Raw genomic sequence first — 12,146 nt, forward strand, 5'->3', positions numbered from 1 at the left:
AGGTCTCCACACTGCTCCACAAAGGGGCCATCTGTCATTCAGTTCTGCACACCGATGGTTTTCTACGTAACATATTTTTAGAAGACAAGACCGATGGAGGATGCCGTCCCGTTATCAACCTCAAATAATTAAATGGATGGTTAGTATACCGCCATTTCAAAATGGAGGAGATTCATCTCCTCAGGGACGTTCTGCTACCATCTGACTGGATGGTGCTGCTGGACGTGAAGGATGCTTTCCTGGTTGTCCCAATCCATCTCCTAATCGGCGTTTCCGACAGTTTTGCTGCAGAGACCTGATCTACAAATTCACTGCTCTTCCATTCGGGTTTTCCTCTGCACCATGGTGTTTCACCAAAGTGCTTCATCCGGCGGTAGAATATCTCAGGATCCACGGTATACGCATGATTGTGTACCTGGACAACATTCTCATCATGGCACAGTGTCACAGAACCTTAGCCAAACAACTCCAACGGACAGTTTCCCTTCTGCAAGTACTTGGGTTTTTACCAACAAGTAAATATCAGTCCCCATTCCTTCCCAGAAGGTTTGTGATGGACTCTATCAACATATCCCTATGCCTACTATCTCGGAAAATGGCCAAAATAAGGCACAAACTGTGCCAAACCATTCCCAAAACTCCCACATCTCTCTGGCAGATTGCCCGGTTGGTGGGCCTCCTCTCCTCCTGTCATGCAAGCAATTTGTCCCGGGACCCCTGCATTACTGGGCTCTCCAGCGCCTCAAAGCTTACTACCTGCGGAGGGGCTTGTCATACGATCAGTCGGTTCCACTCGCTACAGAGGTGAAGGAAGAGATCACATGGTGGCTATCCCACATGGAGGCTTCAAACGGCGGGCATTATTCGGGTCAGTTCGGGACCTTGTCATCGAGTCCAACACCAGCAGGTCAGGCTGGGATGCCCGTTGTGGGGATTTCTCCACCGGAGGGTTTGGTCGTTAGACGAGCAGAACCTCCACATCAACTGCATGAAGCTCCTGGCAGGTTCCTTTGCGGCCCGCTGTTGGACCAGCGTTCCTGTGTCCTCCTAAAAATGGACAACATTTCAGGAGTCCGTTACATCAATTACTTGGCGGCCCTTGCTCCCGGGCCTTAGCAAACCTAGTAAAAGATTTCTGGGGTTTCTGCTTGGCTCATCATATCTCGGTAACAGCAGAGTACCTTCCAGGCCAGGACAACCGGGTGGCGGACTGACACTTGAGGCACCTCCACGATTCCACTCTATGGAAACTGGATCCTCAGGTCTTCTGGTGTATGGAGAAGCTGTGGGGGCTGTTCTCAGTGGACCTATTTGCATTGCTCCTGGACCATCAGGTCCCACGGTTCTTCAGTTGGAGACAGGATCCAATGGCATCAGCCACAGACGCGTTTCTCCAGGATTGGAGTTGGGAGAACTGTTATGCATTTCCCCCTTCTCAATGATTACAAGAGCGTCGACCCAGATTCACCTCCAGGAGGCGGAGTTGGTAATAGTGACCCTGTTTTGGAGATCACAAGTTTGGTTTCCGGTTCTTCTGGAACTTTCTTGGGATTCTCCAATCCTACCCCCCTTTTTCCTCACCTTCTTCTGAACCCGGACAGGGTACCGTACCAACTGGTAACCCGAGGTTCCCTCCCGCTCATGGCGTGGCGGCTTTCAGGCAGCGTTGGTCCATCCCGGGTCTTTCGGGACAGGCTGAGAATGTCCTGTCAAAGGCTTGGGAAGACAGTACCACCTAGCGTTATCAGTCTTTCTGGACAAGATGGGTTCGTTGGTGCCTTCGAAGGGACTTGGATCCCGTGGTCGCAGGAGCTGTTCCAATTCTGAACTTCCTAGCAGACTTGGTGACGAAAGGTCTGGCGTACTGCTCATTCAATGCAATAAGAATGGCAATTTCTGTGGGACACAGCCCGGTTGATGGGGCTCCAGTGGGGGAACATCCTTTTGTCTGCAGACTTCTGTGAGGTATTCGCCTTTCCTTACCCCCAGACCCACGCTACTCGGCTCTATGGGACGTCAATGTGGTCCTAAATCTTTTTCTTACTTGGCAACTGAATAAATATCTTTTACTAAAAGAAATCTCGGCCAAAATGCTCTTATGTTTGGTCTCCCACAGGAGAGATTCTGATGTTCGGGTGCTGGGCATTACAACAAGAGTTTTTTCTCCGGAGTAGTGTTCACCGTGGGGTGCTGCACTAAGTCACTTACCCGGACGGTCTCATATCCGGCCTTTCCGGATGCTCCAAAATTGTGTGTCGTGGGCTGCCTCAAAGCATATGAGGAAGTAACTCAAGAATTTCATCCTCCAGGAGAGCATCAACTTCTTATTGCCATAAGGAAACTGCACAAGGCTGTCTCTTCCCCCACTGTAGCCAGGTGGGTGCGTTGGGTCATGCAAGAAGCGGGCATTGACACAAAGCAATTTGGAGCTCATTCAACAAGGAGCGCAATGGCTTCAAAAGATTTTTCTTTGGGTCCCCGTCTAGAAGAATTATGCGGGCAGCAGATTCGTCCTCGGACTCGGCCTTTAAAAGGTTTTACTTCAAGCCTGTGATAAAGTTTGCTCAGTTAGTGGTAAGTAAGCTTTAAACTACCATAATCCTAGCCTCCAGTCCTGACATAGAATAAATATTTGCCTAGCACCGTAAAGGGTAAGTTTAAATTCTATTAAGGACACGTAGGCGAGGATTATACCACCCAATGCGCTGTCTCGTGCGAACCCCCGTAAGATGGTAAGTTAATGAAAGTAGGACCACACAGTAGTTACAAAAATATGCATTTATTATTATAACACCTTAAATACATCACAGTATCTGCTACATGCAGATAAACATAAAGCACGCAATACTGTAGCACACAAACAGTAAGTAGCACTCACAAATTAATGGGAGAGTCGCGGTTGCAGTTTTACAGTTTAAGGACACTTCCCAGTGGATTACGAAGAAACCCTTTGGAACCTAGAAAGTTGGAGAAACACCTGACCCACGGATACCAGAGTTACCTAGCCTAGGGAAGCTGGTGTATAGGGCTGAAGTGGCGCTGGAAACCGTTGTCGTTCTCAATGGGAGTCTGCAAAAAATTGCCACTGCTGGAAAGAAGAAAAGCGTCCGGTGTATAGAGGTGGGGCTATCAATAACCCAATGCACAAAGTTAGTGCACGCCAACAAGCCTATGCACTTGCAAAAGACAACAGTACATAGGGTTTCGGGTAATGCAGTCCCCACGAGAGATATTGGTCTCAAACTTGGTGAGATAGTAGATCAACCTCAAGGAATGTCAGACCCCACCTCCTGTGTTGCTGGAGTCTTCGGAGTCCTCAGGAGCTCAAGAGCAGCAGACTGATCAGTTGCATTGCGGTGCCTGTGAATGCAGGGGAGGGACTCTTTCACCCCAAGGGACATACTTCTGATGTCCTTGATGCTCCACAGGTCCTGCACAGAGCCTGAATGCTGCACGGACACAGACAATGCTTTGGACGGAGAGGGAGACGAAGTCGGGCCCAGTTGAATTCCAGCGAAGTTCAGAGTGTCCAGATGGTCGAAGTTCCGTGGTTTCTTGTCCAGAATCTTGTCCACATCAAATCTAATGTCTTACAGCCAGGTAAGTCCTTTGTACCCATGGGAGAAGGCTGGACAGATTCAGGGGACCCACCAAGAGGAGGGTCTGGACAATGGGGAGTATACTCCCCTGTCCTTTGTCCAGTTTCGCAGCAGAGCAGGAGCCAATGGCTCCCAGAACTGGTTTGAACTGGACTATGCACAGGGACACCAAGTATGCCCCTCGTGTAGACTTTCATGCACTTTGGAAGTGCATCCACCCAGCCCAATTACACTAAATCCTGCCAGGAGGCCTATTGTTCTGCCTTCCCCTGCTCAAGGTTGGCTCAGCAGCAGGAGGGCAGAAATGTGTTTCTGGTTGGCAGCAATGATTTTGTGCTGTCTGGGTCGAGAGGGCTGGTACCGGGAAGACCAGATACCCCTCGAAACTTGCTTCAGAAGGGTGGAATTATACCTCCCACACTGGTACCAGTGTGGAGGTATGATTCCTAGGTGTTTGATACCAAACACGACGTTTTGTTGCAGCCATTTTCGGGATATAATTTTACGTGAGCATATAATGCACCTCTGCCTATATGTCTGGCTGTGTCACAGACAGCCCGGGAGAAGGGTCTCCAAAGGCTGCAGGGGTGCTCTGCTCATGCAGGGGTACCCTCTCACGTAAAACCTAGCACCTTGGTAAGGCCTGCTATAGGGGTGACTATATCTTTCTTAAGTGGTGCAAGTATCAACTTACACAGGCTGCAATGGCAGACCTGTAGATCCATTTTGCATGGCCTCTCATGGGTGGCATATTACATGCTTCAGCCCATGGGAGGCCTCGGGGGTACCTATGCACTGGGTGCATGTGTGCCATATACTATATACTGACAAGGGTGCTCCAGTATCCAATCTGGAGTGTACCTAAGTGCATGGCATAACATTTTATGGAGAAAGCAGATAGATTGTGGTCCTGATAAACAGGATCCCAGTCAGACTAGTCAAAAACCAGCAAAACACCAGGCAAAAAGTGGGGTACTATGCAGTCAGATCCTACCTTCCTACATTCCCCATCACAGAACCCCCTGAGTTGGAGATGGGGAAATAGAACGAGGGAACAGGTACTATACTATTCCTCATCCTCGACTAACATCTTAGGACGAGACCTAATGGCCAAGCTAGAAATGTCTATTCAGCTTGCCGGCAACAGAGCCATAACCTGCTTCTCTCTTGGAGCTTCTTCCCTAGAACCCAGACTAGCAAAGCATTCCCGCAACTGCATGTATACAGGCAAGGGCAGTCCCTGCCAACCAGACCCCCTTCACTGAGGAAGTCATGGAATATATAGGTAGTTTCTTTGAACTATGCGGCTTAGCCCGGCAGTGAGCGTGTTGCACACACCATCTCCTAGTTAAAGCAGCCAAAAGAATGAGAACCCTGATATTCAACAGGGTAATGAGGGAAGAATGGAGTTGGGACCATGATACATGCATGCCTGCTGGACCCCCGAGATTAGGTGGGAAGCAGGGCGAAGGGGCAAAGAGGCAATGACAGCAACAGCCAGAGCGCCCCTGAGATCACTGAGCTTAGCCCCTATCGTCACAACACTTTCATGCATATAGAGGTGGTGCAGACATGATTGCCTGGTACTATGTGGTGCATTTCACACTCCCGGAGCCCTCTTCCTCCTGCCAAACATGGTACCCAAAGTCGAAAGGAGAAGACAAGGGAACGCTACTCACAGCGGAACCAGGGTTACATGCTACCCAGGCACGTAACCACCCTAGGAAATTCAACAAATAGAGCAAATAGACAACCTCAAGGAAGTGTCCCTGCCAACCACCTGAAGGGGACACAGAGCCTGGGAAGGGTACGCAGCCATGCAGACCCCCCTCACACCAGCCCACTGGAAAGAGGCAGGAGCAAGCCCAACAAGACACCGCTAAGCTGGTCCAACACAAAATGAAAAAACGGCCTCCAGGGGGCCGCGTTGGCCGCAAGCGTACAAATGGCACCAGTCTTGAAGGGTGCTTCTCCTCAGAACCCCAGAGGGTTCCCAACCAGTCCTAACTGCAGAGGTCAGGGAAGCTGGCAGCAGCCAGACCTCAGAGAATGTTTCTTTGACACAGAATGGCCCAAATGCCCGACCAATGCCGGTTAAAGGCGTATCATGAGCAACATTCAAGAAGCCTATGCCAGTCCCCGCAAAATCTCCATCCTCAAACCCAGATGAACCTGAATGCACCTTACATTCACCTACAGCAAAATCAGTTAGCAACCACACCACCGCAGCAAGGACCAGGTTGTTGGCCGAACACATGGCCACAGCAGCAGCAAACAGGAAACCCAGTCCAACAGGGACAAGGGCTGTAATCACGACAGGGAGGGGTTCTGTCTAGGGAGGTAATACCTTTGCGCCAATGCAAAACTCAAATATGCAGTGGATTCAAACCCCCCAATGCACAATAATACACTTCACGCACTCCTCAAGACACATTTCAGAATAAAGTTAGGATATAATAAGATATATATCAAAATAAGACAACGTTAGGAATTTCAAGTCTTTACTTGCATTCGGGGAACTCAGGGCTGCTGTACGTTGTGTCGATCAGAAATTTGTACTAGAGTCCACCACTCTTTTGCCCAAAGGAACGAAGGCCCCACTCTGCTGCTGAACCCTGGCGTAGAGTTGGCAGGCCGCGCCCTGGGGTGAGGGCAGTCTGATGAGGGGTCAGGGCGGCATTGAAGGAGTGTATAGGTGGAGAGAGAAAGGTTTCAGAGACAAAATACATTTGCAAATTAATATGCAAATTCAAAAATTATTTATACTAACCCAAGTATGAATCAGGGAAATCTACCCTGTGGCCAAAGGGCAGTAAGGCCCCTCAAGAAGAGTTGAGTGGCAAAGATTAAATCAGGAAACAGGTAGGCCTCTATCTGGAACAGCAAATCAATGACAGCAACGATCTCCAGCTACCAAAACAGCAGCCGACCTCCACAAACCCCAAACACTGAGCACCTCAATTATACCCTAAAACACACATGTCCAACCCACATTTGTTTCAATATGAGAATAAACTCCATTTCTCATTGGCTTAGGATGGGGGTGTTCTGTCACACCACTCTCAGCATGACTATTTTATTCAATGTTCTTTTGTCTTAAACTTTCAGCATTACAACAGATTCTACCCAAGAAATAACTTTGAACACAATCGTAGTACATATTTCCTGTGGCACATTCTATGTTGCAAGTCTCTGCGCTTCCATTATTTGCCTCTGCCATCTTGAGATGGAAGTTGCTCGCATCCATTGATTATCTCTTTTATTCCGTAGCTTGGCAGTCACACAAAAGATTATGAAGGACACCGCTTTTGTGTTCTCTCTCCTCTCTCGAAACCCTCTTTTGGTCGTTTTTTTCCCACCAATTATTATCCCCAGACTGGCATGCAGAAGAGTAGGCCCCCAGGTCCCATAATGCAAGTCAATTTAGGACAGGTTCCTATAACGAGAACAAAGAGAACCCTATTCTCGGGTCTCTGGCCCGGGGCCAAAATTCCCTCATGGCATGGGGTCCCAAACACCTTCAACTGCCTCCAGGCCAATGAAGACCCCTTATTGGTTCCAAAATTAGGTGAGATTCCAGTATCGGAACCCGATTTACAACGCATTCGGAATAAGAGTGCCCCCCATAAAACTCAGAGCATTACACACGCTGTCTAGGGGAGCAAGTAAGCCCAGTCTCACACACCACCACAGCAGAAACACCTGGGGGGCCACGGGACAGCTCTCTGATCCCCTTCGGTAAATGACTATGGAAATAACCAAACCACATGAGATCCTAGGGAAGCGCCCAAAAGACCTGCAAAAAAGAAGCCCAAAAGAAGTCTCTGGAAAAAGGACGTGACCAGGACACCTGGCGTCACTAGGGAGAATCCCACTCCATGTCATCTGCTGGAGCTAGAGGGGCGAACCCTTGACCTCAGAGCACCTTGAGAGCATTAATAAACATCCAATTCTGATCCACCCCCTCTTCTACATCACCCCGCTCACACACAAGTCGAAAGACACCAGCTGCCACGATAAAACTACCTCCGCACACATTAAGGAAGGTAGAAGGACTAGAAGACTGAAGATGCATATAACAAGAAGCAAAATAGTTGGGATCACCTGCTTACTGAAACGTCCCTCCCTGCTGTGATGAGGGGGGAGGGACGATGAGACCCAGGCAACACATGAATGCCATGCTCCAATAAATTTCTAACTAATTACAACAATTGGGGCTACCTTCCCGTACCCCACTAAAATTGTGTGAATAAAAATAAAGAAGAGAGCAAAACCCCAAAACGGAATGGCGCAGGAAACTCCATCGCTAATTTAGGATGATACGCAAGGATGCATGTTTTTCTAAAATAATCTACAAACAACAGCTCTTATCCAGCATGTCTGCAATTGAACTACAAGTGCAACACCTTTACAGCGGCCCACCGTTGCTGCAGAAGCTACTTTCAGAACCCCAACCAGGCCCAAGTGTGCAAGTCAAAGACCACAGACTGTGTTTTTTATGGACATTTGCAAACAAACTCCGTTTAGCACTTTCACCAAAGCAAAAGAAAACCCCTATCACCAGAAGACCACAGATGTCTCCTCCAGAAATGATCCCAAAACCTGCCATGTTTCAAAAGTTATGTATTACTGTACCTTTGTATAACCTCTGTTTAGTATGAGTGCGGATGCATCTATCTGTAGCCGGAAATCTGCCTAATCAAATGAAGCCTAACCCGACATTTCTACAACACTTTCCGCAATGGCCTCTCCCACACCACTTACAATTACACTGAACGCAAAGTTAGTATTTCACACGCACTACACCGCACACTCTTACACAACACCTGGTATCAGCACATGGCCACCGTGGATTTCCAGCCTTCAGCCAAGACATGCTATCTATGTTCACTGATTCCACATGCAGTAGGCGCAGACAGGCTTAATTTGTCTCAAGAGGGAACCCCCGAATGAGAAAAATGCCTCCTTCACCTGTACCTATGTAGGATCAGGGTCAAGATACAACCCAACAGAGTAGAACCCCATAGAGTAGTAGTAAATGTAACTCGTTACAAGACCAAGCCCACAAAACTATACCTTTACACCAAGCCTAGAGAGATTCAAACAGAGCCAGATAGGATGTACAGGCAGGGCATCATAGGGGAGGATACTGTTTGGCCCCAAGACTTTTCTGGAAAGAGATTCATGGAGGTAGCAAACCCACCGCACCAGTGCACAAACACGTCTGTTCCTGCTTCTGTCTGTAGTCCCAGGGTGGCCCTTAACATGTCTAGTGCAGTCTTCGTCAATAACAAATGAACAACAGACATAGAGTTCCAGTGAAGGGCCATTCACCTCGATGATACGAAGGGAAATTAGTCACATAGGGAGGGTTAAATTCCAGCTTAGATAACCACTGTCAGGAAATATGGGACACTGAGATAGAAAAGTACATGTAGTTAGAGGGGAAGGGGCAGCCCCTAATTGCACAGAAACCTACACAGCATTCCTTATGTTTCAGAGGCAAAGGAGTGATTCCACTTGGCACAAATGATAACTATGGAGGAATACTGCACATACCGGGCATGCACTGGGGCCCCTCCATGCTGATGGATCTGTACTGGCAGTGTGGGAAATTTGCATATTCTCAGCTCATCCCCAGATGGCGTGGCCTTGACTCCCTCATCACCATAAACACCCTGACCCTATTCATCCCTGGAGAAGATCTGTCAGAGTTGTACCAACAGCCGCTACAGAAAAAAACAACTCCATTGCATCAGGCTTGAGGAAAAAAGAACTGCAGATTATTTTGGTTGGGCTCAGTGAAGGGAAATTCCGAAAGAATTCAGTCGGTTTACTGACACACAAGTAAATGCAGGAGGGTCAGTACCCTTTTTCACCATGCAGACAAAAGCAAACGCCCTCTAGTTACAAATAACTAGGTGGGAGTTGCTGAAAATGATGAACAGTACTGAGCTCAGTCTTACGTAATCAAGGAAAAACTAAGAGACATCCACCTCATCGTGCTGTAACACCGATATGTATTGGACTTGATGGCCGCAATGGAGGGAGGGGTGTGTGACAAGATCGATACGTCCTGCCATACTTTCATCCCAGGCAATGACATGGATAACGGGACACTCACTCTTGCCATTCAAACACTGCATCGATTGCAAACAGACATGTGCAAGGAGGGAGGTGCCCCAAAGCAGGAATGGTATGAAGGCCGGTTTACTTGGCGTCCCCAGTGGCTTGCGGGACTGTGTACGTCATTGCTACCGGTTCTCATTCTTGTACTGTTTTTGTATGGTTTCCTATGATTGGGGGCTTGCTTCTGTAAAAAAGCAGTCCTCAAAGTGGGTAGAATGGAAATATATAGAGAAATAGTAGTAATAAAATATGAAACACAAGAAGCACCCAACAATGTGATTTCATGAAGTGTGGGGTAAATGATGTAGTTGAAAATTCAACTAGAGGGGGATGTTTAATATTGATGTCAGTCTATACAATGATACATGTATATACAAAAACAAAATAAAGTCACTGTTGTCAAACTCTCCCGAGATGACCTCTCTATCAATCCGAGTAAAGAATACGTGGTCAGGTAGGCCCTGTGACCCAGGCTTGAGGCTACCGGTTGACAGAGGTATGTAACCAGACAGACAAACACCTAAACAGGAAAAACCCAGATTAGACCCACAGAAAGGCAGCAACACCACAATGTTCCCAGGAGATTGGCCCCAATAAAGCGCATATGATCAGAGGGGTGCACGCTTTCCCAAAACATATAGTTAGATGCCACATGAAGTTAAGACACACAGCCTATCAGAACACAACACACACAGTTCACACAGCAATACCTGACACCTGGGCACTTCACATACTGGCCCTCGTAGTGTCCATGCAAGGTCGAGACCCACCTGCATTCACTATTAGGTGGCCTGATTTACACCCCATGACTAAGTGTACATTCCCTTCTCAAAAATAAGACCTAAATTGTTTGATGATGCTCGAAAGACTGTATGTAATGGCACTCAGAACAAATGTATGTTAAGACAGCCCTCAGACCTTTTTCTGTGGATTTTTCCAGACTGAACGTTTAATTAAACCATCTGTTCCTGTTTTGCCAAATGCCTTGTGTCTTAATAATAGTAATAATATTAATTCCTATTAGTAAAGCACAAACATGTCACCCCCTTAAGGGTTTCAAGTCGCTGGGGGTTGTCGGGGACATTAAGTGAGCTATTGTCCAGAGTCACATGATGCTGAGCTGAGCTGCCGCTGGCAATCGAACCATGAACCGTGCACTTCGGAGTCACCTCTGTGCCACACCTCTCCCCCTGCCTTCTGTTTTTTCAAGGTAAATTAAAATTTCAGCAACACCCTCAACAAAAGGTTGGCACAGGGCATAAAAGTAGACCCCACAGATCTCTCTTCAAAACACTCCTGGACCTGTGAAGACTCAAAAGAAGGACGGGCCAGCTATCTGATAAACCTGAAGGAATGCTGGGCCTGCTTGAACCCAAAATCCCAGACGTGACTCCAAGAGTCAGTTGGATAACACCCAAGTGGTGCCGTCCAGGTCCTAGACCCTTGGATGGTGTTAGAGTGTATGCCTCATGTCCCCAGTCTGCAAGAAATGGGACAGAAACATTTTGCTGACTGTCTGCCTGGAGAGCCATCAGAGACCTGGACTACAGTCGAAACTGCAGCTGTTGACGTCAAATCACCCGTCTGCCTGGTTTGCCCCACTGAGGGATATGTGACTTCTAGAAAAGTTTTTTTTAAGTGCGAACATAGGGGGCTTCATTGGAACCGTCACCAAGCAGCAACCCGCTGACGCCAAGGCTTTTCTGGGCACAGTTTTTGGACTTCACCCAGTCCTAGCTTTCCCATCTTCTTCAATGACTGCACCAGGAGCCAACTCTTCAGCAACCAGCCGGTGTCGAGTCCCACTTCAGATCCAGCTTGTAGCTTGTGCCACTGACAACTTGACAACAACCACTTTTTCTCTATAAAAGTTTCTAAGTCAGAAGAGAAACTTGTCACTGGTATGAACCTGGTCCCTGTATCCGACCTATGCACCATCATGGTCGCCCTCAGCTTTTGACTTTGTCTCGGTCTAGTGCAACAAGATAATGGTGGTCTCCAATTTGGGTTTGTTTCTTGGAGCTATTTTCAATTCAAACTGTCACTATTCATATCTCTGGTTCTACTTATTGGATTTTTGTTCTTTTAGTGTCATTTCAATAACTAAAATGTACTCTATTTTACTAAATAGGTTTGGTATTTTTCTTGTGTTGTATTTTCACTTTATTACTTTTCAAGTACTGCTAAACGCTTTACATATTGCCTCTAAGTTAAACCTGACTGCTTTGTGACAAGCTACCGGAGAGTTAAACACAGGTGGGTTTAGTGGCATTAGTGGTTCACCCTGACAAGGATTGTGATTATTATTTGAGATGGGTTTTCACTCAGCCTTCAATTGTGTAGAATACATTGAAGAAATCTGGACAACTGTTAATTACTCTGGGCAAAACCCAGGTCGTTGTTTTAGTTCAGGTGGAC

This window comes from Lissotriton helveticus, chromosome 8, assembly GCF_964261635.1.
Source record: "Lissotriton helveticus chromosome 8, aLisHel1.1, whole genome shotgun sequence".
Taxonomy (NCBI): Eukaryota; Metazoa; Chordata; class Amphibia; order Caudata; family Salamandridae; genus Lissotriton; species Lissotriton helveticus.